This window comes from Mustelus asterias, chromosome 1 (assembly GCF_964213995.1).
Source record: "Mustelus asterias chromosome 1, sMusAst1.hap1.1, whole genome shotgun sequence".
Classification (NCBI taxonomy): Eukaryota; Metazoa; Chordata; class Chondrichthyes; order Carcharhiniformes; family Triakidae; genus Mustelus; species Mustelus asterias.
In genome coordinates this window covers 157,994,357-158,013,311 of record NC_135801.1, presented here as the reverse complement: position 1 = coordinate 158,013,311, position 18,955 = coordinate 157,994,357, and the positions used below count along the sequence as shown (strand labels likewise).

The window sequence follows — 18,955 nt, the reverse complement described above, 5'->3', positions numbered from 1 at the left end:
TTAGCATTTCTGAGAAATTTTAAAGAGTGAAAAATTTAATCCCAATACCCCTCCCAATCAGCATGAAATTTTGATAAACTTGTAGTGAATTTAACACTCTTCTGCTGAGATGTCAAAGTGGATGCACTGGCCTCTCTGCTCTGTGTAGTTCCAAACCATGCAAAATGGTGCTGAGCCTCTGAAGATACGATGTGGAGATGCCGGCGTTGGACTGGGGTAAACACAGTAAGAAGTTTAATAACACCATGTGTTGTTAAACTTCTTCCTCTGAAGATACAACAGGTTTGTATTGTCCATTTAATCTACTCCAGACCTTTGTGACAAAAGCCTTGGTTAAATAGACAAACAACTCCTTGAATAAGAAAATATAACGGCAATGTATTCTTGTTCAATCCCTGTAGTATCTTTAGCCAATACCCGTAATCTACAATGGACGGGGTATTTGGTAGCCTGTGAGATTACTGTATCTGATGTTAATTGAAAATTCACTGAGATAAGGAAGAAAGCCATTTCATCAGCTCCCTCAGAATAGAGCATCAGGGTCAGGATACCTGTCTCACACAATTAGTGCCTGAGTTCACGATCTGCAATTACTTCTGACATTCCAGTGATGCAACTGAAGGTAAATAATCCTCTGTTATTATTAACTGGTGTGCATTGACCCTTCAAAGCCCAGAAGCATTGCTATGTGTAGTTTACCTTACAGCTTTAGTATTTTAGATGCTTAAAGTATTTCTAAAATTCACTGATGTTACAGCAATGATCTTTACAGATATCTGACCTATTATAGAAAGTATATTATTAAACTAGAAAGAGTGCAGAAAAGATTTACTAGGATGCTACCGGGACTTGATGGTTTGAGTTATAAGGAGAGGCTGGATAGACTGGGACTTTTTTCTCTGCAGCGTAGAAGGCTGAGGGGTGATCTTATAGAGGTCCATAAAATAATGAGGGGCACAGATCAGCTAGATAGTCAATATCTTTTCCCAAAGGTAGAGGAGTCTAAAACTAGAGGGCACAGGTTTAGGGTGAGAGGGGAGAGATACAAAAGGGTCCAGAGGGGCAATTTTTTCACACAGAGGGTGGTGAGTGTCTGGAACAAGCTGCCAGAGGTAGTAGTAGAGGCGGGTACAATTTTGTCTTTTAAAAAGCGTTTAGACAGTTACACGGGTATGATGAGTATAGAGGGATATGGGCCAAATGCGAGTAATTGGGATTAGCTTAGGGGGTTAAAAAAAAAGGGCGGCATGAACAAGTTGGGCCGAAGGGCCTGTTTCCATGCTGTAAACCTCTATGACTCTATGATATGCAAGAGGTGGCAAAATGTTGCAAAGAGACAGTACTTGTGTGATAGCAGTAATACAGACAGGGTAGTAATGTACTCTCACACTGCTATATTGGACGCATCTTCCACAATACCAGGGACAGAGGAGCCAGGGTTGCCGGCGTTGGCCATTGAGAGGCGGGGGTGGGGTGGCTGCCGTCTCCGACTGTGGGAGGGGATGGAAGGGGCCACTGAAACAACACTGCCATTTTTTGATGAGATCGCCCCCAATATCTATTTTATTTTTAAAATAACAGAGAGCCTATTAAACAAAGTAACTGATTGATAGCAAATGTGTGTTCTATAACTCAAGAGGAGCTATTTTGGCAGCTACATCCTGTAAAATGTCAACTATAGAGCTTTGCAGGCATAAACACAGCCTGTAGCCAGACTTGTATACATACAGTGACACTATTCTGCAATGGATATTATTGTAATAGCACACACTGCACCTTACAGATCTGTGTTGGAGTCACAAATATATCATTTTGCTACAATATCCATGTTTTGGACGTTTTGATGTTACCTTAAGACACAAAAGGCAGCTGAAAAGAGGAAATAATGGAGATATACGAACCGGACAGGTTGTGCAAAGAAATGATGTGACTAGTTTCAAAAAGGAGCCTTCATCTGGACGTGTTTCAGAATACTTTGTTTCTATTTTAGATTTACATAATCCAAGTTGTTTCGTTTTATCTCTGTCCATGTGATATATCGTTCACCCACCGCAAACATGGTTGATACCCATCTCCGGGGATTCATGAGGATTATTTCTGGGACAAACACAGCTTGAGTGGTTTTCTGTGCGAGCATCTGTGTTCACTCTGGAGAAGGTCGATGTAGATATAGAAATCAGGGAGGGGAACTGTGATATAGGGTGGGATTTTCCACCCCCTCCGTGTGGCTGGTGGATGGATCGAGCCGGTAAGATCACAAGAGCGCCGGGAAACTGCCCCCGATTTCTCGCCTATGGCCATCTTACCGGCACCAGATATCCAGCGGGATCCGAAAAGGGCGCAAGGCTGATCTTAATATTTAAATTCAATTAAAAATAAAATTTAAATATTACAAATGAGCCTGGGATGCAATCATCCAGCTATACTTGTCTCTGTGGCCTCGCTGGTGAAGGTTCCCTCTGGCAAGGATCACGTATGGTCCCCATTGATAGCCTTGCTCGTCAGACCGGAGGCTATTGATGCCACGCGGGAGCTCATGGGCAGAGTGGAGGTGTTGCTTTGGGTACTGCCAGCTTGGCACCCTGGTAGTGCCAAGGGGGCATGGCCTGAAGGGGTTAGAGACACACTGAACTCTCTGTAACAGCAATTGGGGAGGGGCCCAACAAAAGGGGGGAGGGGGCATGGGATAGCCCACGCACGGGAGTGGTGACGATCGGTCCGGCGGGGGGGGGGGGGGGGGGGGGGATTCGGCTGCAGAGTCCAGTGGCAACAGAGGCCAGCAGTAGCTGGGGAAGGCAGTGACAGACGGACCTCTGTGTTCACTGATCACAGAGATGTGTGCATGTGTAATGGTGCCCTCTGCTGTGAGGGCAGACCCTCCTTCTGCTGGTGAGAACTAGATTTTGCTTTTTTTTTCACAGAATGAGGTAACATTCCATTTTTACCTCACCCAAAAATAATCAGCGCAAATCTCTCCTGTTTTCATATTTGTTTGGCACTTAAAGGTCGTCCTCTGTGACTCTATGGCACTGAACTCTCCTGATCTCCTGAGGAAAACATCAAAGAACCATGCTGGCTGACAGCTGACACTCCCATCGACACTCCCGTCTGAAATTCCTCAGCCCCGAATGGAACACACTCCACACACTACAAACTGACAACAGCCCATCTCTCAATGGTGCCTCTCCGAGTTGACAGCAAACATCACCAACCACATCCTGGTAACTGACTTGAATGGTGAAATCCCAGGTTTCAGTCTTCCACGTAATATCTGGACAACACTCAACCTCTTGAGGGTGGGACAGTGAAGAATTGAACACTTGCTTCACAAGTGGAAACAAATTGCGACTGTGGCCATCTGAGGCAGACCATTGAGAGATCCTTCCTGGTGACATTCGAACCATTCACACTGCATCAGTTGAAGCCACCGGATGGATAGTTAACTTCTGTAATTGCTTCCCCAGCCATGTGAATAAAAAAACACTTGCTTTTTTAATTGACAGGCTTCAAGCTCAGTCGAATCAAGGTATTATTAATCATGATAAAGTTAATCATGATTAAGTTTTAAAGTTTATTTATTAGTCACAAGTCGGCTTACATTAACACTGCAATTAAGTGACTGTGAAAATCCGCTAGTTGCCACATTCCGGCACCTGTTCGGGTACACTGAGAGAGAATTTATCATGGCCAATCCACCTAACCCGCATACCTTTGGACAGTGGGAGGAAACCGGAGCATCCGGAGGAAACCCATGCAGACACAGGGAGAATGTGCAAACTCCACACAGACAGTGACTCGAGCTGGGAATCGAACCCAGGTCCCTGGCGCTGTGAGGCAGCAGTGCTAACCACTGTGCCATCGTGCCGCCCCGGCAGAACTGCCTTCTTTTCTCCGTGTTAAAGAGCTGTCAACACCATCAAATCTGCAGAAATCGCACATTTCAAAATTGTGTCTGTGGTTTAATTTTCAGATTGTTAATTAACAGGCGTTCTCCTGTTATCTAGAAATTCAGCCTTCCATCGGAAACAAATTTGAATTTAACTCAAAATAAATTGCCTTTATATAATGCCTTTCATGGAGTAAAGCATCCCAAGGTGCTTTGTTGGAGCACAAACAGAGAGACATTTTGAGCCAAAGAAGGAGACATTAAAACAGGTATTTGGCAAGTTTTAGGGAGTGTCACAGAAGAGGAGAAAGAGATGGAGAGGTTTAGGGAGGGAATTCAACAGCTTCAGCCTCGAGGCTGAAACACTAGCCCCGATGGATGGGACAAAGAAAATTGGGATATGTGCAAGATGTCTGTTCAGTACTGGAGGAACACAGAATGTTGCAGAACTTCAGGTGGTTAGTAACAAAGGGAATTGTTTACATCAGGTTTATGTAAGCCTATATGAATCTTGACATGTTTTGGTTTTCTAGTGCACATTGAATTCAACAGGTAAATCATAGTATTAACTGCCCGTCAGTGGGTCTAACTGGATCAAACACTGCTGCTTATGTCCAGCAGACCGAGGGGTTTCATTTCCTCTATGAAAAGTTAAAGATAACTTCTCTTAAACTGACATTGATTTAATAAAATAAACTAAATATATATCTTGATTCACAGTACAGTAATTTGTGCTTTTTACCATATGTAGAACCAACCTGGCCTAAGGGTGCATAACGTTGAGAAAAACAAAGATAGTGATCCGTCCCCCTTGCGCTTTCTCTTTGTGTAGATATTTTTCCCTTTCATTAGAACCAAGTTTCACTGGTGTTATTGATGGGACTAAGCCTGGTTGCTCAATTGGAGGCTCTGATATACATCTTCAATGTTGCTGACTGGATTTCCTGTTTACAAAAACTGGAAGCAGCATTAAAACCTCTCCGATCCCTGATGCACAACACACAGATCTGCTGGTTCTTAAATCATCCCCCACCCCCTCCCCAGACGAGCAATACCTACCTTTGACATTATCCATCCATGTAATATTAAACAAGGGTGCAGCTGCCTCATATCTTCATTGCCATATACACCAAGGTCAGTGCTAATCATTCTGACACAATTGCTGAATTAGCCAGGGGCACAGCTCAGATGCTTTTGCAGTTTTATACACACTCAAAAATTGCAGCACATGCGGGACGTTTGGAAACCAACCCAAACGTTTTAGAATTTATAATAATTTTACTTTGGAATGTTTGATGCCTTTGGCTAAACTGCATTCACAATCACTCATAGAATCCCAACAGTACAGAAGGAGGCCATTCGGTCCATCGAGCCTGCACCAACAACAATCCCACCCAGGCCCTATCTCCGTAACCCCACATATTTACCCTAGCTAGTCCCCCCGACAATTTAGCATGGCCAATCAACCTAACCCACACGTCTTTGGACACAGAAGGGAATTGGAGCACCCGGAAGAAACCCACACAGACACAGGGAGAATGTACAAACCCTACACAGACAGAGGCTGGAATTGAACCTGGGTCCTTAGCACTGTAAGGCAGTAGTGCTAACCTCTGTGCCACCGTGCCACTCACTCACATGTTAGATGATGCTGGACTCTGCATACTGTGATCATTTTAAGTGTCGATGTTATATTTGTTTTGCCGAGGGTTTGGAGAGCACATTATGAGTTGAGGGTCTGACCACGGTACGTGTCTCACACACTACTGTTAGATCTCATACCTGCCAAGCTGATATTTCTCATATTATTGTTAGAAACTTTACATTCTTCATTATCCAGTGCATGTTATGCATGTGCACATATTAACTTTACTCCTAACATTAGGAGCCAGGACAGATTAGGACAGACATCGAGCAGCACGATGGTACAGTGGTTAGCACTGCTACCTCACAATTCCAGGGGCCTCGGTTCGGTTCCCGGCTCGGGTCACTGTCTGTGTGGAGTTTGCACATTCTCCCCGTGTCTGTGTGGGTTACCTCCGGGTGCTCCGGTTTCCTCCCACAGTCCAAAGGTGTGCGGGTTAGGTGCATTGGCCATGCTAAAATTGCCCCTTAGTGTCCTGGCGTGCGTAGGTTAGAGGGATTAGCTGGGTGATTACAGGGGTAGGGCCTTTGGTGGGATTGTTGTCAGTGCAGATTCGATGGGCCAAATGATCTCCTACTGGACTGTAGGGATTCTATGATTAGAAAAGAGGTATCTTAATGACATCTCTACCTGCCAATAGAGACTTTTCTGGTGACCTTTGGTAGCTCAGTAATCAAAGGCCCTTCACCCAGTAGATGAGTGATTGATATTCACTGTGAAAATCATGAGTTACCAGCACTTGTGTTGAAGCATGGTTACACAAGTCACTAGCCAGGTCTCTTGATCTCAGTACGAGAACCTTAGGTGCTTTAATATTGGGTTACGTGCTGTGTTACAAGTGCTATTCAGCCAATATCAGTTGTAATCTGCTATCTTTTATTGCTTACTGGTGTCTTACAACTCACCGCTATAATTAAAAGATTTATAACGGAATGTAACAGTTAGTGTTTTTTTCAATTTTCTCCTGAAGGTTTTATTGGCACCCTCCAGCCATCCTCCATTTCCTCGACCTAATTTGCTGCTGGACTAAGCAGCCACTTGTAGTCTCCTTGAGGGACTCTGCCCATTGGTCTCTGAAAAGCAACTCGATGGACTTGAGTATATAATCATGGCTGACACTCCAGTGCAAAACTGAGGGAGCATTGCACTGTCAGAACTTGGATCGGACTTTAAACTGACATTCCGTCTGCCCACTCCGGTCAATGTAGTGGAATGCAACAGCTATTATGTAAAGATGCACATTCACCAATTTAGAGAAAACATAAATTGTTTACTTATACGTTAAAACTATACAGAGGCTTGCAGTCTCGTGGCTGCAAACCAGCTCCCAAGATTACTCTTGGAGTACAGAAGCCACGCTGACCAGGTGATCCCTCACTCTGCTCCGCAGTTGGATCCCGGGTCATGAGACCCTTACTCTACAGGTTGATCCTTAAAGAGACAATCACCACATCCCTCCCCCTTTAAGTCCCTTTATACTCAATTTTCATAGCCCCAGGTAATTAAACATTTAGTAAATGAAGTTAGTCAATCAAGCCTTTCAGGAAGTTTCCGAATCCTTGTGGAGTGGCGTAACTCCTCTGTCTGGGAATACAGCTTTCACTGTATTGCTGTCAGCTGAGATCACAATGACAGGTACCTCTTCAGGGACAGGCAGTCCAGTTGTATCTGTTTCCATGGAGATGTTGGTTGTGACTGCCACAGGATGACCGGGTACTTTAGTGCTAAAACAGTTGGCAACATTTCCTGATGGCAACATACTTTCTGAAGGCAAAACTGGCTGTTGGGGCATCTCTTTTTTTCTCAAATTGCGCTTTCTGACTATTGTTCCTTCTTCGACCACTTGATAAGACAAAGGTCTAGTTTTAAGACCATAAGACATAGGAGCAGAATTAGGCCACTCGGCCCATTGAGTCTGCTCCGCCATTCAATCATGGCTGATTTTTTTTCTCATCCCCATTCTCCTGCCTTTTCCCCATAATCCCTGATCCCCAAATTAATCAAGAACCTATCTATCTCTGTCTTAAAGACACTCAATGACCTGGCCTCCACAGCCTTCTGCGGCAAAACGTTCCACAGATTCACCACTCGCTGGCTGAAGAAATTCCTCCTCATCTCTGTTTTAAAGGATCGTCCCTTTAGCCTGAGGTTGTGCCCTCTGGTTCTAGTTTTCCCTACAGGTGGAAACATCCTCTCCCCGTCCACTCTATCCAGGCCTCGCAGTATCCTGTAGGTTTCAATAAGATCCCCCCTCATCCTTCTAAACTCCAACGAGTACAGGCCCAGAGTCCCCAACCGTTCCTCATACGACAAGCTCTTCATTCCAGGGATCATTCTTGTGAACCTCCTCTGGACTCTTCCCAAGGCCAGCACATCCTTCCTTACAAATGGGGCCCAAAACTGCTCACAATATTCCAAATGGGGTCTGACCAGAGCCTTATACAGCCTCAGAAATACATCCCTGCTCTTGTATTCTAGCCCTCTCGACATGAACATTGCATTTGCCTTCCTAACTGCCGACTGAACCCGCATGTTAACCTTAAGAGAATCTTGAACAATGACTCCCAAGTCCCTTTGTGTTTCTGATTTCCTAAGCATTTTCCCATTTAGAAAATAGGCTATGCCTCCATTCCTCCTTCCAAAGTGCATAACCTTACACTTTTCCACATTATGTTCCATCTGCCACTTCTTTGCCCACTCTCCTAACCTGTCCAAGTCCTTCTGCAGCCCCCTGCTTCCTCAATACTACCTGTCCCTCTACATATCTTTGTATCATCTGCAAACTTAGCAACAGTGTCTTCAGTTCCTTCCTCCAAATCGTTAATGTATATTGTGAAAAGTTGTGGTCCCAGCATCGACCCTGAGGCACACCACCAGTCACCGGCTGCCATCCTGAGAAAGACCCCTTTATCCCCACTCTCTGCCTTCTGCCAGTCAACCAATCCTCTTTCCATGCCAGGATCTTACCCTTAACACCATGGGCACTTAACTTATTTAACAGTCTCCTATGCAGCACCTTGTCAAAGGCCTTCTGGAAATCTAAATCAATCACGTCCACTGGCTCTCCTTTTTCTAACTGCATTGTTACCTCCTCAAAGAACTCTAACAGATTTGTCAGACTTGACCTCCCTTTGACAAAACCGTGCTGACTCAGTCCTACTTTATCAAACACTTCCAAGTACTCTGCGATCTCATCTTTAATAATGGACTCTAAAATCTTGCCAATGACCAAAGTCAGGCTAACCGGCCTATAATTTCCCGTCTGCTGCCTCCCTCCCTTCTTAAACAGCGGTGTTACATTCACTACTTTCCAGTCCTCTGGTACAACCCCTGCCTCTAGTGATTCCTGAAAGATCACTACCAATGCCTCCACAATTTCCTCAGCTATCTCTTTTAGAACCTTGGGGTGTAATCCATCCGGTCCGGGTGATTTATCCACCTTCAGACCTTTCAGTTTCCCCAGAACCTTCTCCTTAGTGATGGCCACTACACTCACCTGTGTCCCCTGACTGTCCTGGAACTCTGGCATCCCACTGGTGTCTTCCACCGTGAAGACTGATGCAAAGTAACTATTCAATTCCTCTGCCATTGCTTTGTTTCCTATTATTACTTCTCCAGCCTCATTTTCCAGTGGTCCAATGGTTATTTTTGCCTCTCTCTTACCTTTTACATTGAAAAAACTCTTCCTATCTTCTTTTATATTACTAGCTAGTTTACACTCATATTTCATCTTCTACTCCCTTATTTAAACACAACAATTCCAGGGACCTAACTCAACCCACTACCAAAATTCTTCCCATACACAGTGTCATCCACCATGAGCGACCGTGTTGACTGACATGAATCATGGCTTGCCTGTTGACTGCTTCAGCTGGCTTCTATCCTCCCCGGCAAATTTGGAAACTCGAGGCTAAGTCTCATTCTGAGATGACGGTTCATTAACAGCTCTGCTGGTAGGACTCCCATTGTTGCATGTCTTTGGACAGCCCGCTCAGACTGTTCATTGGATGCTAGGTGGCAACGGCAGTTTTAATGTGTTTTATACCATTAAGTGTAGTGAAGTTTTGAAACTCAGCACTTGTGAATACAGTTTCCAGTGCTTCCCATTGCCTGCATTATCTCCATTGTTCATTTAAAATTTATGTGCACCTCTGCAAATAATCTCTGTTGGATCAGCTTGTTATTCACCCAGACTAATCTGTCCTATAACATATCATTCAAGGTGGTTTAAAAATTACAATATTCTGATGTTTGCTTCAACTTAATGATATAAGATGCAATTGTTTCACCTGGGACTCTCCCCCTTGAATTACCCTTGAATCTCTGGAGTATGACTGATGGGTTAGACTGGAAATGTGACTTCACCAATTCCATGAGCTCACTGAATGAGTTGGAGTCGGGCATGCTTGGGGCTGTGAGACTGCGAGCCAGATTATAAGTTTGGGTTCCACATGCACTCTTGCACTTTGCCTCCTCCCCTATTTCATTCACCTGGGACTAATACGCTCTACGTATTGTGTTCAATCCTCTGTGGAGGGCTCAAATGGATCTAACCGTCCAAAGAGGGGCATTTGGTAAGTAATCTTTTCTTTTCTCAACTTCACTTAACTTCAATGTAAACAGGATACTCTCAGTCTGAGGATGATTCCTTTTCATTGTCGTTGCCAAACGTAAAGATGCTCATTCACCAGTTTAGGGAAAACAACTAATTGCTTTACAAGTTAAAACTATACAGAGGCTTGCAGCTTCCTGGTTGCCAGCAGCTCCCAAAATGACTCTGGGAATAGAAGCCCACGCTTACCAGGGTAATCCCCCACCCTGGAGACGTGGAACCAATGCGTCCGCAGGTGGGGCATTCTAGGACGAGAGGTCATAGTCTTAGGATAAGGGGTAGCAAATTTAAAACAGAGTTGAGGAGAAACTACTTCTCCCAAAGGATTGTGAATCTGTGGAATTCGCTACCCCAAAGTGCGGTGGATGCAGGGACAGTGAGTAAATTTAGGGAGGAGTTAGACAGAGTTTTAATTGGTAATGGGTTGAAAGGTTATGGGGGAAGGCAGGAAAATGGGGATGAGGCGCATATCAGCCATGATCGAATGGCAGAGCAGACTCGATGGGCCGAATGGCTTAATTCTGCGTCTATATCTTATGAACTTATAAATTTATGACACTGTTCCCCGATTGGTTCCCTGGGGTCAGTGAGATCCTTACTCTGCAGATTAATCCTTAAAGGGGCAATCGCCACATATTATTTTCCTCAGTTTATGCCCAAGATTTCATCAGCATCAGCACTCCTCTGTTTCCTCAATGGAGTGACTTTATTTAAATGTGACACTAAACTGTCTGTTGGCAGGCTGTTCAACAACAGCAGGCATTGCAACTGTCCCCCATGCTTCCTTCACCCAAAATTCCCGTGCATTCTTTCCCGAAGGATCGCTGGATAGTGACTAGGAAAGGGAAAACTGGCCCACTTCTCCCTTCTTTCTCGAGGGCACCAACATATTGTTAGCCAAAACAGGAATTAATACTTACTGAATGGCATCAAACTCCAAGAACAATTCTCTTGTGGTACTTCTAGTGCTCCTTTCCTGTAGATAACACCTGCTAACAGGACTACTCACTCATTCAATTAGCGGAGCAGAACAGTCTGTACAGTTACTCCATGGTTGCCATCAGAGACCCTCTGATTGGTCAACAACTTGTCCACTAACTGCCAAAACTCACCCAACCGAAGCGAGCAAGTTTCTTGCAGCTTGGTTTCTCGTATGCAGCTCAGCACTCGGTCCCCTAATCACACAAAAAGGCCGTGTGCAACCCGCTGTGATTATTCCTGGCAGGGAATGCATGTCAAACGCTTCCTTTGTTCTCGCCCTCTGAATATAGTACCTCATGCTGAGGCTGCATCAAAATGCACCACAAAAATATACCAAGTTGATATTCTGGCATAGAACAGTCCCTAGATTTCTCTGTCAAAGTCAAAAAACAAAGCATGCACACTGATGGTGAATTGCAATCTGTACACTGCTGTGAAATGCTCAAAGGTTAAATATACCTTGGGGAACTTTTCTTTTTATTAGTAAGTAGAATAAATCAGTAAAATTAGGTCCAGATAATGTTCCAACGATGGAATTTCATGCATTTATTCACTTCCCATTTTGTCCTTACACTGCTCCATGAAAATCCATTTGCTTAACATACCTCTCACTCCCGGTCACTCACAATTCCTGATCCCAGGAATAGAGTGATACCCAGTCATTCCCATCACTCGTCAACACTGAGCTTTGCCAGACCAACACATGCCAGGCACCCTTCTCCCCATAACATAAAAGCAGATTACTGCGGATGCTGGAATCTGAAACAAAAACAGAAAATGCTGGAAAATTTCAGCAGGTCTGACAGCATCTGTGGAGAGACAATAGAGCCAACGTTTCAAGTCTGGATGGCCCCGACACGTTGGCTCTATTGTCTCTCCACAGATGCTGTCAGACCTGCTGAAATTTTCCAGCATTTTCTGTTTTTGTATTTTTCTCTCCCTGGTGCTTTACAATGGATATCGTGTCATATAAAAGCCTAGATGTTAATGTCTAGGAGGCTATGCAGGAGGGACTGAAGTGGATGACAAATCACGGAATTACAGAACTATTATGGAGCAGAAGGTGGCCATTTGGCCCACCATGTCTGCACTGGCTTTTCAAATTACCATCATAATGTAGTGCCATTCTCCTGCCTTTTCCCCATACCCCAGCACATTGTTCTATTCAAATTATCATCTAATGCCCTCTCAAATTCCTCGATTAAACATGTCTCCACCACACTTCCACACAGTGCATTTCACATCCGAACCTCTCGCTGAGTGAAAAAGCTTTTTCTCACTTCACATTTGCTTCTTTTACAAATCACTTTAAATTGGTACCCTCCTTGATCCTTTTATGCGTGGGAACAGTGTCTTAAAATCCTCACAGTGCAGAAAAAGGCCATTCAGCCCATACAGCCTGAACCATATTCCTACCCTAGCCCTATCCCCATAACCCCACATATTTACTCTGCTAATCTCCCTGACACTAAGGGATAATTGAGCATGGCCAATCAACCTAACCTGCACATTTTTGGACTGTAGGAGGAAACTGGAGCACCCGGAGGAAACCCACGCAGAAACAGAGAAAACGTGCAAACCCCACACAGACGGTGACCAGAGGCCGGAATTGAACCCGGGTCCCTGGCACTGGGAGGCAACAGTACTAACCACAGTGCCACAGTGCCACTCTGCATTTTCCTATCTACTATGTCAAGTCCCCTCAGAATTTTGAACATCTCTATCAAATCTCCTTTTAACCTTCTTCAGCCCTCTCCAATCTATCCTTATAACTGAAGTTGCTCATTCCTGGATCTATTCTTGTAAATCGCTTCAGCACTCTCTCTGATACGTTCACCACCTTCCTATAGCATGACAGAACTGTACAAAATATTTCAGCTGAGGTTTAAGTAGTGACTTGTAGAAGTTCAACATAATCTCTTTGCTCTTGTACTCTATGCCCCTATTATTAAAGTGCAAAATACTAATATTGCTCCCTCCATCTGTCCTGCCACTTTCAAAGATTTATGCACATTTTTTACCCAAGTCCTTCTACTCCTGCAGCCCTTAAGAATTTTATCCTTTATTTTATGTTGTCTCTCCATGTTCTTCCTAGCAAATTGCATCATCTCGCAAATCCCCGCATTAAACTTCATCTGCCACCTATCTGCCCACTCCACCAACTTGCCAATATTCTTTTGAAGTTCTACACCATCCTCTTCACAATTTACAATACTTCAGAGCTCTGTATAACTGCAAACTTTGAAATTGTTCCCTGCACACCAAGATCTATATCATTAATATATATCAGGAAAAACAAGGATCTCAATACCAATCTCTGGGGAACTCCATCACAAACCTTCCTCCAGCCTGAAAAATATCCATTGACCATTTATCTTTGCTTCCTATTATTCAGCCAATTTTGCATTTTGTATAGTCTGGACCCGACAGCTCAAGGCCGGGGTGATTGGCTGTTCAAACTTCTGTCCAAACTTCTGTCCAGCTTCTGTCCAAACCCAGCGTGAAGCCCATAGCTGGCGGATGGTTAGGAGTGGAATTTCTAACCTCAGGAGGCTTGTCGCTGGGGACATAGGGGAAACTTTGCAATAGTCAACTAAGTGCAAAAGGGAGTGGGGGCCAGGAGGGGTGGCAAAATCAATGGGTATCATGGTGGAGGAAAGCTGCGGGACGGGGGGAAACCTTCTACACTATCTGGTCCACCAAACACCAAAAGAATGTCTCTGCTGACCCCGGATCAGCTTGCCTTACACATGTCCTGTTTGCGAAACCTTAGTGCCTTGGACCTTACGCAGTCTTTGGGCAAAAATTGCACCCGTGCTCCATTAACCTCAGACCTTATCTGCACATTTAAAGCAGGTCACCGCTGCTTTCCATCTTATCTTCCAGATGCTTGCTAAAAACAGGTTAAAATTACTTCCCGTGGTATCAGAGGAGGAAAGCTGCCGTTCCAGTTTTAACTGCCCACCCAGTTTCTGCCAAGGAGACGGGAGTAAAAGTCGATCCCGGGATATGGTTCATATTGTATTGAGCCATTTGTAAAAATGCTGATGTAACCGTAACACATTTATATTGATGTACTTGGGAGAGTGAGCCACATAAAGAGTATTACAGCGATGAGAGGCATGCATTAAAAACTCCCAGTGAAGAAAAAAGTAACCAGACAGAAATCAATTTATGGCAAGCAACGCAACTGAAATATGAAAAATATCTATTACATCATTTTAAGCTTTGATTTTACTTTTCCTTGTGGTTAAACAGCTCCTATTGAATGCTGTGGAAACTGAAGCTTTAACTGAGGTAACAAATATTTTCCATTCTCAAAATAGACTGTCCTGTACCTGGACCCATCAGAATTCCTTTACATATGGGGCATGGCATAAGCATCATCACGATTAATGCAAACACGTCAATTGCCCAAATCTTTCTCACAGATTGCAAAGTTTTCCTTGTACCTGCTGTTTTCACAGGAAGCTCATGTCTCTTTTTTCTCTCTCCCAATTCACTTCAGAATTCACTGCTTCCCCTCTCTCCGGAGCAGCTGGTGCCCTGTGCTGATCCTGTCTGAGCAGGTTATCATTCCCATGTGGCTGTGAATTGGTGTAATCACCTTTTACTGCAGCGGTAGTGGTGGTGGTGGTGGGCGGAGGGGGAGGGTAACCGTCGCCTGAAGTGTGCAGCAGTCCAGCTGCTGACTGACTGGAGCGTGCTGTCGCATCGAGCTCCTCGGACAAGTACTGTTTTCTATTTTTCCTGGCATCTGCCTGCATGTGCTTGGCTGCTGGCTGCTGCAATCTTATTCGCACTTGGCTGTTTTCTTGCTCGTCACGTGTTGCCGAGAGGAGGACCCTATCCCTGCCTAGATACACGCGACAGTCAACCCCCCAACCGCCCCCCCACCCCCCACCCCACCCCCCAACCGCCCCTCCCACCCCTTCTACTATTTTACTTCCACTAATCACCCTCCCCTTTCACTTGCTTCCTCCCATCTTACTTCAATCAGCTTCCAGCCTCTGAAGAAAAATACAGCCCGCCCGCTCTAGATTAGAGGAAAAGCTATTTCGTGGGCCACCCATAGGAAGCCTAATCTGGGCAGTGAAAATGTTTATAACACACCCATTTAATGCTTCCTGCCTGGAGTTAATGGGGACATAAATAAAACAGGAAAAGAGTGTTTTTGCTTTGGAAGGCAAGGTCACATACAGTACAAGACTACATCTTATTTATGCCTTAAAAAAAATACTGAAACAAGAATAGGCTCTTCATTTCAGTGACCCAAATTAAAGAACTTTTTTTAAAAATGTATATATGGCACAGAATTACAACGGGCCCACAGCACAGAAACAGCCATTCAGCCCAACTGGTGTTCAGCCAGTGTTTATATTCCACACAAGCCTCCTCACACCCCTCTTTGTTTAACCCTATCAGCATAACTTTCTATTCCTTTTTACCTCATGTGTTCATCTAATTTAACTTTCTCTTCACAGAATAGAACTTAAAAACATTTTGATATTACAGAGACGTAGACAGCTTCGGGCTGGATTTTCAGGGTTGTCCTGCAGTGAGGTATCACATACCTAACTGTTGCATGTGTCAGCTTCCTTGTACCCTTCCAAGGTCAGTTAATGAATGACACTTCCCTTGACTGGATAGGAAATCTCATGTCAGTGTCGGCCTCAAAACCTACAGCAACACCAATTTATCCACTTATGCCTTTAAAATAGTACCATGTTATCAGATTAATTTGACACCAAGCTTGTTCAAAGTGATAGTTTTCAAGGAGCAACTTAAACTTTGGGTGGCACAGTGGCTAGCACTGCTTTCTCACAGCGCCAGGGGCCACGGTTCAATTTCGGCTTTGGGTCACTGTCTGTGCGGAGTTTGCACATTCTTCCAGTGTCTGCCTGGGTTTCTTCCGGGTGCTCCGGTTTCCTCCCACAGTCCAAAGATGTGCAGGTTAGGTTGATTGGCCAAGCTAAATTATCACTAGTGTCAGAGGATTAGCAGGGTAAATATGTGGGGTTACGGGAATAGGGCCTGGGTGGAACTGTGGTTGGTGCAGACTCGATGGGCTGAATGACCTCTTTCTGCACTGTAGGGATTCTATGATGAAATGAGAGAGCGGTGCAGCAAGGTTTAAGGAAGGAATTCCAGAACCTCGGGCCGATGGGGAAGCAAAGCAAAACCAAGGATGCGCGAGGTGCCCAAATTGGAGAAGAATAGTTATCTCAAACATAAACAGTTTAAAAGAGTCACAGATCTTTTTCTAGGAATTGAGGAATGATACGACCACGTTACAGCAGCCAAGTATACAGCTCCTAACTGTTCCAGTAGCAATGACACTTCTGAAGCTGCCACTTAACAGATCCTTTGACGGCTATTGGGAAGAAATTCTGGAGGGCTGCAGCTGGAGTCAAAGTTTCAGGATCATTTTTGCTTTAGGAGGAACAGAAGGAAGGAACATAGAATTCCCCTCAGAGAATTCATCCACAGGTCCATCCTGGGACCACCCTCAGTCATTTTGTGGATTCCGCTGCAGATACATGGGTGATATTTAAACCTGGTACCACACAGTTTATGCTGTCAAAATTTAAGATCCATCCATCTCCCAGCAGCTCTGCTCCCAGTACACCACCTTGGACCCAAAGGGTCGCCACATAGTTGTATTTATAACCAGGGGGTGGGGATTGAGAGAATGATACACAGGGATTACCATTCAGAACATCACTTTATTTTTAAATTAGTTAGCTGTGCTTTCAAGGAACCCATAGATGAGATGTTCTCGTTGAGAAACCCATTCAGACAGCTGTCCAAACGATTCTTGTCACATTCAGAGAATGCAGCTGCATCATTAATAACAAGAAGTCTTTACTCCAGCCAACTGGAGAGGTAACTTTTCTAGTCAGCACCCATGGGTGGATAATATAACTGAAAATATCCAGCAACAACAGGTTTCGCAGTAGAGGGAGAATAGAGATAGTACCAAACAAGCACCAGATGTTACAGCAATGCTGGTATCGATACCAAAGAACTTTCTGGAAGATTATTGAATGACAATGTGAAATGCACATCCTTCAGTTCTTTCCTTCAGGCTAATGCAAGCCCACTATTACAGAAAGGAGGGAGAGCGAAAACAAGAAACTACAGACCTATCAGCCCAACAGCTGTAGTAGGGAAAATGCTAGAGACAATTATAAACAATGTGATAACTGAATATTTAAGGTGGAATTCTCCCAAACCCTTAATGACTGCCATCATTAATGACGATAGTGCTTTAATGACTATCGTCTGCTGGCTCTGACATTCATCATTATGAAGTGTTTTGAAAATTTGTCATGGCACGAATCAATTCCGGCTTCCCAGATTGCCTGGATCCACTACAGTTAGCCTATCGCCACTACAGATCCACACCAGACGCCATCTCCCTGGCCCTGCACTCAACCCTGGAACACCTAGATAACAAAGACACCTATGTCAGACTCCTTTTTATCGACTATAGTTCAACCTGCAACACCATTATTCCTATGAAACTCATCTTCAAACTCCATGTCCTGGGCCTTGGCTCCTCCCTCTGCGACTGGATCCTGAAGTTCCTAACCCACAGACCACAATCAGTAAGGTTAGGCAACAACACCACTTCCGCAAACATTCTCAACACCCCACAAGGCTGTGTCCTCAGCCCCTTTCTATACTCCTTATACACCTATGATTGTGTGGCCAAATTCCCCTCCAGTTCAATTTTCAAGTTTGTTGATGACACTACTGCAGGGGTCGGATCTCAAACAATGATGAGACAGAGTACAGGAAAGAGATAGAGAATCTGGTGAACTGGTGCGATGACAACAATATTTCCCTCAATTTCAACAAAACAAAACAGATAGTCATTGACTTCAGGAAGCGTAGTGGAGGACATGTCCCCATCTACATTAACGGATGTGAAGTAGAAATGGTTGAGAGCTTCAAGTTTTGAGATGTCCAGATCACCAATAACTTGTCCTGGTCCCCCAACATTGATGCTATAGTTAAAAAAGGCCACCAACTCCTCTATTTTGTCAGGAGATTAAGGAAATTTGACATGTCCGCTACAACTCTCACCAACTTTTACTGATGCACCACAGAAAACATTCTTTCTGGTTGTATCACAGCTTGGTATGGCTCCTGCTCTGCCCAAGACCGCAAGAAGCTACAAAGGGTCGTGAACGAAGCCCAGTCCATCACTCAAACCAGCCTCCCATCCATTGACTCTGTCTACACTTCCCGCTGCCTCAGAAAAGCAGCCAGCATAATTAAGAACCCCATGCAGCCTGGCCATTCTCTCTTCCACCTTCTTCCAACAGGAGAAGGATACAAAAGTCTGAGGTCACATACCAACCAACTCAAGAACACGCTTCTTCCCTGCTGCCATCAGACTTTTGAATCGACTTACTTTATATTAAGTTGATCTTTTCTCAACACCCTAGCTATGACTGTAACACTACATTCTGCACTCTCTCCTTTCCTTCTCTATGAACGGTATGCTTTGTCTGTATAGCGCACAAGAAACAATCCTTTTCACTGTATACATGTGACAATAATAAATCAAATCAAATCACGTCCTTCCTAAAGTGTGATGCTCAGAACTGGACACAATTCTCCTGCTGAGCCCAAACTGGTGTCTCATACAAATTAAATATAACCTCCTTACTCTTATATCCCTATTAATACAGGATTCCAGAGAGCAGCGGGCTAGGAGGATCGAGAATACTAGAGCAGCACAGCGGGTTGGGAGAATCACTCCCATCCATTTTGGTAAGAAAAACAGAAATGCATAGTATTTCTTAAATGGGGAGAGATT

The 18,955-nt window shown here is 44.3% G+C and overlaps 1 protein-coding gene across 2 annotated transcripts in view; it reads right to left on the bottom strand.

Moving 5' to 3' along the window:
- pdzd2 (PDZ domain containing 2) overlaps window positions 1–18,955 on the bottom strand; it is a 486,622-nt gene that overhangs the window by 264,780 nt on the left and 202,887 nt on the right. The window contains exon 1 of one of the 2 annotated variants that reach the window (XM_078221659.1): window positions 14,577–14,847. The exons of the other annotated variant lie outside the window; for it this stretch is intronic. The gene's annotated coding sequence lies outside the window, so the exon portion shown is untranslated. Of the gene's footprint in view, window positions 1–14,576; window positions 14,848–18,955 lie in introns of those variants that run through there. 2 annotated transcript variants of the gene reach the window in all.